Source organism: Ricinus communis, chromosome 1, assembly GCF_019578655.1.
Source record: "Ricinus communis isolate WT05 ecotype wild-type chromosome 1, ASM1957865v1, whole genome shotgun sequence".
NCBI classification, from domain to species: Eukaryota; Viridiplantae; Streptophyta; class Magnoliopsida; order Malpighiales; family Euphorbiaceae; genus Ricinus; species Ricinus communis.
In genome coordinates, this window is record NC_063256.1 from 27,807,155 (window position 1) to 27,816,758 (window position 9,604).

General features: G+C 39.6%; 1 non-coding gene across 1 annotated transcript; it reads left to right on the forward strand.

The window, feature by feature from the left end:
• Nucleotides 1–9,125: 9,125 nt before the first annotated feature.
• LOC112534169 lies at nt 9,126–9,233 on the forward strand. Its single transcript, XR_003078475.2, has one exon. It is a non-coding gene; the product is annotated as a small nucleolar RNA R71 (small nucleolar RNA).
• Nucleotides 9,234–9,604: the final 371 nt, after the last annotated feature.

Sequence of the window (9,604 nt, forward strand, 5' to 3'; positions counted from 1 at the left end):
CTCTTTATCATTCTTTAACTTCTTTTGGACCTAATGCACACAAACCGACGCATAGGGTGAGTGTTGGGATCAATTCACATCCAAATGTCCATAAAATCAATCTTAAAAACCTCATTTAGATGTGTGTATTTTATGCACATCAAATAACCCCACACTTAGCTCATTGCTTGTCCTCAAGCAATTAAAAGTAAAATAAGCAGAATAAACCACTAAGGAACAACACTTGTCGATGCATGCTTGAGCTCCCACATATCCTTAACAAGCGTAAGTCAAACAAAAAGAAATGAAGCAATCAATTCAAGTATCACAATCAAGATGCCAATAATTCACAAAATACTGTCTCAACAAAATTATTTAGAACCAACTCCTCACCAGATTCACTCTAAATCACTCAAAGTGTTTAAAGGGTAGTGTTTAATCGCTTAATGCATCAACTATTGCCTTACTTACTATATATTTGCTCTTAAATCCTACTCCTACCACTTATGGAGAGTCAACAACCATGTCAAGAGGTCTTTATAAGGGTTGTAATGGGGATTAGGTAGGGGTAGGTAAATTTTATAAGAGTTGAACCTATGGTGTTCTGCAATGAGAGAAATGACCTGCACACAAGCCACAATAATTACAAGGGATAAACAATGAACAGTAGTCCAAGATGGGAAATAGGAATCAAGTCAAAATGTGAACTCCCAAAAGCAATTAAACAATTAGCTCACTTACTTTCTTTCTTTTCATCACCCTTCCCTCGATTCTTCTTATTATTTTTTTCTTCTTTTTTCTTTTTTTTAATAAGGGAAGAACATTCACATATTAGAGTGAATTTCTTTTGGATTGAAGAAAGCTGCTACAAGATTCCACACTATTCCCAAGACAAAAATTCCTAATAAAAACAACTCATATGTAAAATCATAACCCAAAGCAGAATAAAACTAAGTGGTAATGGAATATGATAAAAAAAATGGTAAAAGAAGGGGTTATCTACAGAATCAATAAACGGATGACTATTTGGCTAGAATGAAAAACCTAAGTGCCTTTATCATACCAAAGTGTTAAACTCTTCTTATGGTCCTCATAAGCATTACCAAGCAAGTTCTAAAAGTAAAGACAGTAATTGGCACTCTCAACAAGAAATAAATACAAGCATATAAAGTGTATGCTTACAATTTAGGCTCAATTTCTCACAAGTGTGCTTTTGAGTAGGTTCCAAACAAAAATCATCAAAACAAAATTAAATAAACCAAAGCAACTTAGTGCAAAATTCAAACTAATTATCTTACATTCTTTCGCAAAACTCAACACTATCGGTTTTACCCGATCATATGGACATAAACAGGATTTCAAAAGCAAGTCAATAGTAAGAGCATCGAAACAAAGTGAAACAATTTTGAAATTTTACAAAAAAATTGCATAAAACATAAACAAATAACTGAGATGGGATAAATGAAATGCGATATATACACTAGAAAAGGATCTGAATTTCATATACAAAATAATAAAAACACGAAATCAAGTGTATATAAATATCACCACCCCACACTTAAAGGACACACTGTCCTCAGTGTACAAAATATAAGAAATGAAAAAGGAAAAAGAACTAATACTGCCCTGACTATAGCTCCGGAGTGAAAAGAGGTGCATCGCCAGTATATCAGTATACCGGGCCGGCTCAGGTGGAGGAGGGTCGCCTCCGAGGATCTGGCAGGTCACATGCAGGAGTTGGTGGATCAGCAGGAGCAGCATCAATAGGAGGCTCGTCAAGCTGCTGTGTTGAAGGGTGCTCAATCGGAGAGGGAGGGCCAGTTGGATCATCCGCTAGAGGGATGTCAAAATGGCTCGCCTGAACCCGGCCTGATGCGGTGTAAAGTCCGAGTAAAAATATCATCAAACATGCCATTGGCCATAGAGGCCTCTAACCTACCTCCCTGCCTCAATCAAGGCCTGAAGCATAGCCCTCTCTCAACCGAGCCATCATCCGGCTTTGAAACTCACCATACCGAAAAGGTCCCTACCGAAAAGCCTCTTATCGAATGAAATGCCGCCGCCTCCTCCGCCAACCTCTCGACCGAAGTCGCAGCTCTCTAAACTCAATTGGAGAGACTCCTAAAACAAATTTAATGAAGAACCGGTATGAGCCAAGTAGATGGCCCTGGAGGAAGACTCCTAATATCGTAGGCGGGACATCCTATGTCACATGCCCTCCAGAGGCCGCCAAGAGAGCATTCCTCGGCCTATACTCTAGTCCTAGCGGACCGCCTACAAGTCACCATCCCTATACTAACCAATTGGGAAGTCCCAACGCCTCCATCACCCCAACTGCCGATGTGGTATCGCCTCCTCCAAAACTCCTAAGCTCCTAACTAGTCGAGTAATGTAAGTCCCAAAATAGAAAAATACCTTCTTTGAGTTATTGCAGAAGGCACTAATCTATCCGGCCAACAAGTATCCCATGTCGACGGACTAGTGTCACGACACCGAAAGTATAAATAGGTCCCATTGGGTAACTACACCACCGCTATCTCCTCGCCAGTGATGGTCCTAGCCAGAATGCATGCACCGCAGCCTCGTGTGTTAGACGCTTGGACTGCTGGCACCTGCACTTCAAAGGTCATCAAAATCTCAGCCCACATCTGTGGATATGACACACCAGCGTGTGTATACAGCTGACTATAAACCTTTCCAAATTGCATCCTCCTCGGGCCTACAAGCCCAAGTGTACCCTAAATCACGACACTCATCGTGAAAGTCCGTTGTGCAAGTCTAAAACTTATCGCATCCGGTTGTTGAAAGTCCCGCGAACTGGCTTTGCAAAAGAAAGTGTTGGCAAACTCCAGTCAACTCCCTATATGTTGGTTCAACTATCTCAAACAAATGTCAAATGGGGCGCCTCAAGATATTGGCGATCACCGAAGTCCAACGGTTTCCAGTGCTGGCCAGTCTATCCTACGCCCTTTTCCCAAATCTTTGTGCCTCATTGATTGATATCTCTGCTCAAAGGTGGGCTGCCCTTGGAAAAGTAGGAATCGATGGCTGCAAGGTCTAATTTGGCCCGAACTAGCTCTGCAACGCCCGACGATCGAGAGGAAGAGGAACCATCAGTCCGCTTCTCTTCAGAACTCCTCGATCCTCGCCCCGTGGACATGGTACCTGAAAAGAAATTTTAGTACTAAGGATCAACGAAATTCGGTAGCATAACGGCATAAAATGGATAAACCGAACGATTTAACTTGATAAAATTAAACCGCTTAATGTCCTGCAAAGAAAATTCAATCCACAACACTGCCAACCAATGCTAACCAATTAAATTTTCAATTCATCCACATGGAGTTTAACTTCGCCATAATCCATCACAAGGCGAACGAACATGCTAATATAAAACAGATACAATAGAGTCGACTATATATGATGTATTTTACCGCCAACAATAATAATAAAGATGAAAATAAAGAATTAATCACAATCATGAATAATGGTAGAAAAGAAAAACGAAAAATATGAGCAAGTTAGGTATATAAACTAAATTAAAGAAAACAAAAGAAAATTAAGCACAAACATGAATATAAATGCATGCACCAAATAATAAAATAAGGAACAAAAAAAATAAATTCGAACTAATATCAAAATAAAAAAAATAAAAAAAAATATGGAAAATGAAGTTGGAGGGTACTTACTTGACAAACGCAATATCCAAAGCCTTCAAGATGAGAAATAAGAAGTGAGAGAGTAAGAGAGGAGAGAATTGCTAAACTAAAGGGAGAGCAAAATTCTTTGGCCATTTTGAAATGAAGTGTTATATATAGGCAGTGTACCTGATGGGCTCTTTATGCAACCTACACCTAAGGCAGTGAACCTACCGATGCAGCCTAGCACTAGTGAGTATCAAGGTCGTATCCCTGGAGATCGAGTGAACCTAGAGTTACTACTGTTGCTATGTTATCTAGTCTAAAATAAGGTGTGGAAGTTCTAACGTACCAGCTAATGGTTATGAGTGCAAATAAGTAAATAAAGTACAACGGACAATCAAAAGACAATTACAAAGAGAGAAACAAACCCAAAAGGGAGCCTAAATGATGGAATTCTAAACATGGATTTTATGGATTGCCGATCTTGCTTACCCGTGCCTAAATTCTGAATTGAATCCTGCCTCTCTCGAGCTTACCGGATTCCTAAACCCTGCACTAACCTAATGGAATCTCTTCCCATCTGATTACTACAGATTAGCATTAAGTATGATTTAAAACTATTAAGAGTTATTAATTCTTAATCCGGCGAGTAAATCAACCTTATCTCTAAGTGTTAACTACTAGTCCTTACTATTCAATGTCCAGTTGTAATAAGCATTTCTCAATGTCAAGAAACAACCCAATAAACAATTAATTCAACGTCTCAAATTAACTGAATCAAACTTTTATTACTAAATAGCAAGAAGATTGCAAGAATGACAATTATAAAACTAACAATTAAGCATAATCCATCAACAAAGGTGAACCCCAATGGGTTCAAAAGATCTAGCTACTCATGTTCATGGTTAAAGCAATTAGGGAACAAAATAAGGAAAAGAAAATTAAAGGCATGTACACCCTTCTCTTTCAAGCTGAATGAGAAACCCTAAATTTGCAAATTTGAAATCTCAAACCATAGTTGCCTCTTGAATGCTCCCAAAGTTTTTCTTGATCTTTAATTCGATGTTGGAACAAGTGAAATCCCTCCTTCAATTGATGAAATTGATCTCTCAAGGTCTACAATTGAGGTATAGGAAACAATTGATTAAGTGTGTGTCTTGGAATTGAGTCCAAAATTCGTCTCCCCTCCAAAAGAACTCAAAATTGCCTATATAGTTGATTCAAAGATGGCCGAGTCCAGCTGATGATTCAAGCATGACCGGAGTCCAGTCATGATTCAAAGATCACTTGAGTCTGTGCTGAATCTGGAGTCTTGCGCCGACTCCTTCCAAGCCGTGCTCAAGCGAGCCACCACAGTCGCGGCCGGAGGCCGTGGTGGCTACCAAGTCGTAATAAATGGCACAACTGGGGATAGCCTCTTAGACCAAAGACCACGAGTCCAGCCGCTCAACCCTGGTGCTAGTTCTCACCCAATTTGATGGATTTTGGTCCGTAATCACACGTGATTTCCCTCGATTATTGATGGTGTCCTTCGAAATGACCTCAAACGGAAAGGAAACAAAAATAGGTGATGCTAGCATAAACGGGATAATCATGCATAAAAATGTAAACAATCGGGCATGAAAACATGTGTAGTATGATGCTTATCAAATTACCCCACACTTAAACTTTTGCTTGTCCTCAAGCAATCAACAACTCACTCCTCAAGCAGATATCAAATAACTAAATCCAATGCATTGCAGGAGGTTAGCTCAAAACAAATTTCAAAACTCCATAATGATTTTTCCCAAAATCCCCAAATCACTAAATCCTTAAGAGAGAGAACAAACTTAATAAAGTTGCTAAAGTTAAAATGATAAACCATCTAAATTGAGAAATTGAGAACCATGCCTCACAAGATGTCACTCAAAACACACAAGTGTATATAGGTGAAAGAAGATCGCCAAGCTCTCAACACAACAATACAGAAAAAGTGCTTACCATAGGCTTGCTTATAGATCCAATCTCCACTACTACGAAATAATCAATAATCATGATCAAAGGGTCTTGAGCCAGGTTGTAATGGGGTTAAGGTAGGGTATGTATAAATATGGAAAGTAGGCTACAAGTTGCTGGAAGTTAAGCAAGTAATGCAAGAAAGTAACGAAGGATCAAGTGTTGTACCAAAATGAACACTAAGTTGCTCTAAAAATAAAATGATGCTCAAAATGAGCTAAATTAATACTCTTTTTTTTATTGAATATATATATACTATGTATATATATTACAACAGCTTATGTAGGGGTTGTTGGTTATTGACACATACAATAAGACCACATCAAAATTTTTTTTAATCAAGGAGCATCTATGAAAAATCTAGCAACTTAGTGAAATATATGATTGCGATTGATCCAAAATAAAATGCGATAAACTTACATAATTTCCAGCAACAATGGTAGAAAGAATGGTCAAATGAATAGAAGTGATAAAATGAGTGTCACCGTTATTATTATCACGAAAGGAAAGGCTAAGGCTCAAAATTGGTTCACTAAGGGAAAACAGGGTTAGGCTTTTGGCCAAATTGTGTAAATCCTAAGTGCCCAAATCATCTCACGATTATTGACAATTCATGTAATCTCAAAAGATATCGTAAAGCAAGTTCTAGAAACAAAGATTCGCATAAATGCTCACTAATGAAAGAAAAGGGAGCATAATAGTGATGCACCAATTGGCTCAAAATCTCACCATTCGAGTGGGTTAAAATTGCATGAATTCTCAAACCAAAGTTTAAACAATCAATCATAATAATAAGCAACAATATTAACGTTGTTCTATATCTAAGATAAAGTAAAATGGAAGAATTTAAGGAAAAATACCAGTTTTACCTGGCCGGATTGTAATTAAGAGATTCGCTCATTGCCTTCTTCCAACAAGGTTCGATAAAAGCTATAAGGGAATCCATTCAAAGGAGAAAATCATTAACTACTCGATTAAAACAAAACTCAAGATAAGGATGTGAATAATGAATGTACTCAATCAATAAGGGATATTAAAACAAGATAAAAATAGCAAAGATAAAATTGGCACTGTGACAAATCTACTTGCATTCCACCCCACACTTCAGAAAACACCGCCCTCACAGGAACAAGGTAGGCACTCCAAAATAAAAGGAATAAAATACGTGAAATGAAGCTAATTATGGGAGTCCATAAAAGATATTAGAAAACTAAGAGAAAAACAAGACGACAAAAGAGATAAAACTAGAAAGTCTACTAGATAATCGCCCTTGATGTGTACTTTAACACTTCAAAATATGTTAGTCCTCAAAATTACGTGACGAGCATCAAGTAGGCTAACTCTTGCAAAATTCAAGAATAAACACATTCCAAGCAACATCTAGTAAAAGGTTCAATAAGATAGCATCTCCTCAAAATCAAACTTACTAAAAATAGATCAAATATCTAACCGCAAATGACTACATAAAATAAAATAAAAAATGTCCAAAAATTCAAAAGCAAAATAGATTCGAGGAATGCCTCCGAAGGAGCTTCTTTTGTTCGAGTCGCCTACCGGACTGGATCAAAGATTCCCGCATCAGCGGGCAAATTAAGAAGGTAGGCTCAATATAAGTTGGGGCTCGAGGCATATAAGCGCAATGAAAAGGTCCGATGTGCAAGATGACCAAGGAAGTGCTCTCTGGACCGATTTGGGATGTCCATTCATCCACTTCGAATTAAGTGTTGACTGTCAAAACAACTTGCAACTACCCTTCCCGGGTCTATCACAAAGACAAAGTCTCATATTGATACAAGTTATTTTTTCAAATGAATAACACATACTAGTAGGGAAGAAACATGTATAGCATCATCCATTTGTACATCTTGTGGTTGTGTATTACATGCAAGATCAATTCCATCAATACAACAAATGGCATGAACATGGTCAGTGGAAGAACTATCAAATGAGGGTAAACTAAAAGTGACACAGTCCGTCCTCACATTAAGTTCTAACTTCCCCTCAAATACGCCTATTTTAGCTCTACCGTGGCAAGGAAAGGTCTCCCAAAATTAATGGTACACCATGCTCATTGTCCATATCCAAAACCACAAAGTCCACAGGAAATATGAACTTATCTACCTTAACTAGCACATTTTCCACAATTCCCCTAGGAAGCTTAATGAACGTCACTAATTGAATGCACATCCTAGTGGATTTTGCCTCCCCAAACCTAGCTTATTGAATAAACTAGTGGGCATGACATTTATGCTAGCCCCCAAATCAGCTAATGCATCATCAACACATAAATTACCTAAAGTGCAAGGGAATAGTGAAACTCCCCGGATCGTGATGTTTCTCCGCAACTTGCTCTAAAACACTACCGAGCACTCCTCACTAAGTCGAACATAGCGACCTCCTCCAACTTCCTTTTCCGCTAAGTATGTCCTTTAAGAACTTAGCATACTTCGACATATGCTCCCAATGCATCAATAAAAGGCAAGTTAATATGCAGTTGTCTAAAAACATCTAAAACTTACCGAATCGCTTCTTTCGCTCGCTTGTTTAGCTCTAGCAGGATAAGGAATCTTAGGTTGATATTCCCTGACCGGAATTGATTTCACCTTTTGTCCCTCAGGTTCCCTAACCTTACCGCTTGCCTTAACCTCGCACATCAATAGTGGCGCCATCAAAAACAGCTTAAAAGGAGTCGAAACTAACTTACCGAACGCAGTGATGGCGCTCACGTGCTCCCCGTTAGACTCAGCAGTGCTCGGAGCCTCACGCCTTCGACAACATCTTAGAGATTTGGCCAATCTGGGTCTCCAAGTTCGAATCGAGGCCTCGGTTCCTAAGTGCACTATCGTTTGTCAGAACCTCATCTCCGTAGACGCCACAAACTTCATCATAAGCTCCTCTAAATTTGACTTCTTTTCTCGTAGAGAAGGAGCTGTGTAGGCCCAGTCCATGAATAATGTTGCCACACCGCGCCGATGAAGTTTCCGAAAACCAGTGGACCCTAAGTTATTATTGTTCCTCCAACTGAAGTTGGGATGATTGCGCCACCAGGGTTGTATGTATTGTCAAGGATCATTATGTCACGCCTTGGGGCATTCCCCATATAATCAACCTGTTCAACATCGGAAGACATAGCAGAATTAGATGGAAAAGTAGTAGAGGATGAAGTAACATACCTCCCGCGAGCATACCGTCAGAATGCGGGCCACCACAAAACTCGCAGCCCAACGCTCACTGCATGAACCTAAGATCCTGAGTTGGTCGATCTTCTTGGCTAGAAGCTCCACTTGAGCTCGCCAAGGTTGTTGTAGAGTCCACTTGGTTGACCACTCCCCGTCTTCCCGGTCGGCTCCCTAGAGGATTGCCACCGATAGTTGTTCATGGCCATTTCATCATCGTGTTCCGAGCCCGCCGGCCCATCGCTATTTAGCGCCCCACCGCCGCAAAGATCCACCATCTCGCCATTGCAAGGTTCAACCCAATGTAGAAGGTCCGAACTGCATCCACACCGGCAATCCGTGATGTGGGCAAAGATCTCAAAGGATCTTTAAATCTCTCCCATGCATCGTATATGCTTTCATCATCAAACCGCACAAAAGAAGATATGTCATTTCTAAGTTTAGCAGTTTTAGCGGGAGGAAAATACTTATATAAAATTTTTCTACCAACGGCCTGTGTAGTGATCGTCTGTTGTGGAAGAGATTGCAGCCATCTCTTTGCTCTATCCTCAAGGAAAATGGAAACAATCTCAAATGGCATCATCGGTTGTTCCATTTATCTTGAATGTGTCACAAATCTCCAAAAAGTTGGAGATATGTGCATTGGGATCCTCGCTGGGCAATCCTCCAAATTGCATGCTTTGCTGGATCATCTGGATAACATTGGCCTTTATCTCAAAATTATTGGCCGCTACAAACAGTCCGACTATACTGTTTTCGTCCCATCTAAAGATGGTCAAGCAAACTCGACATCGCCCTCTCGATCGCCGCTGG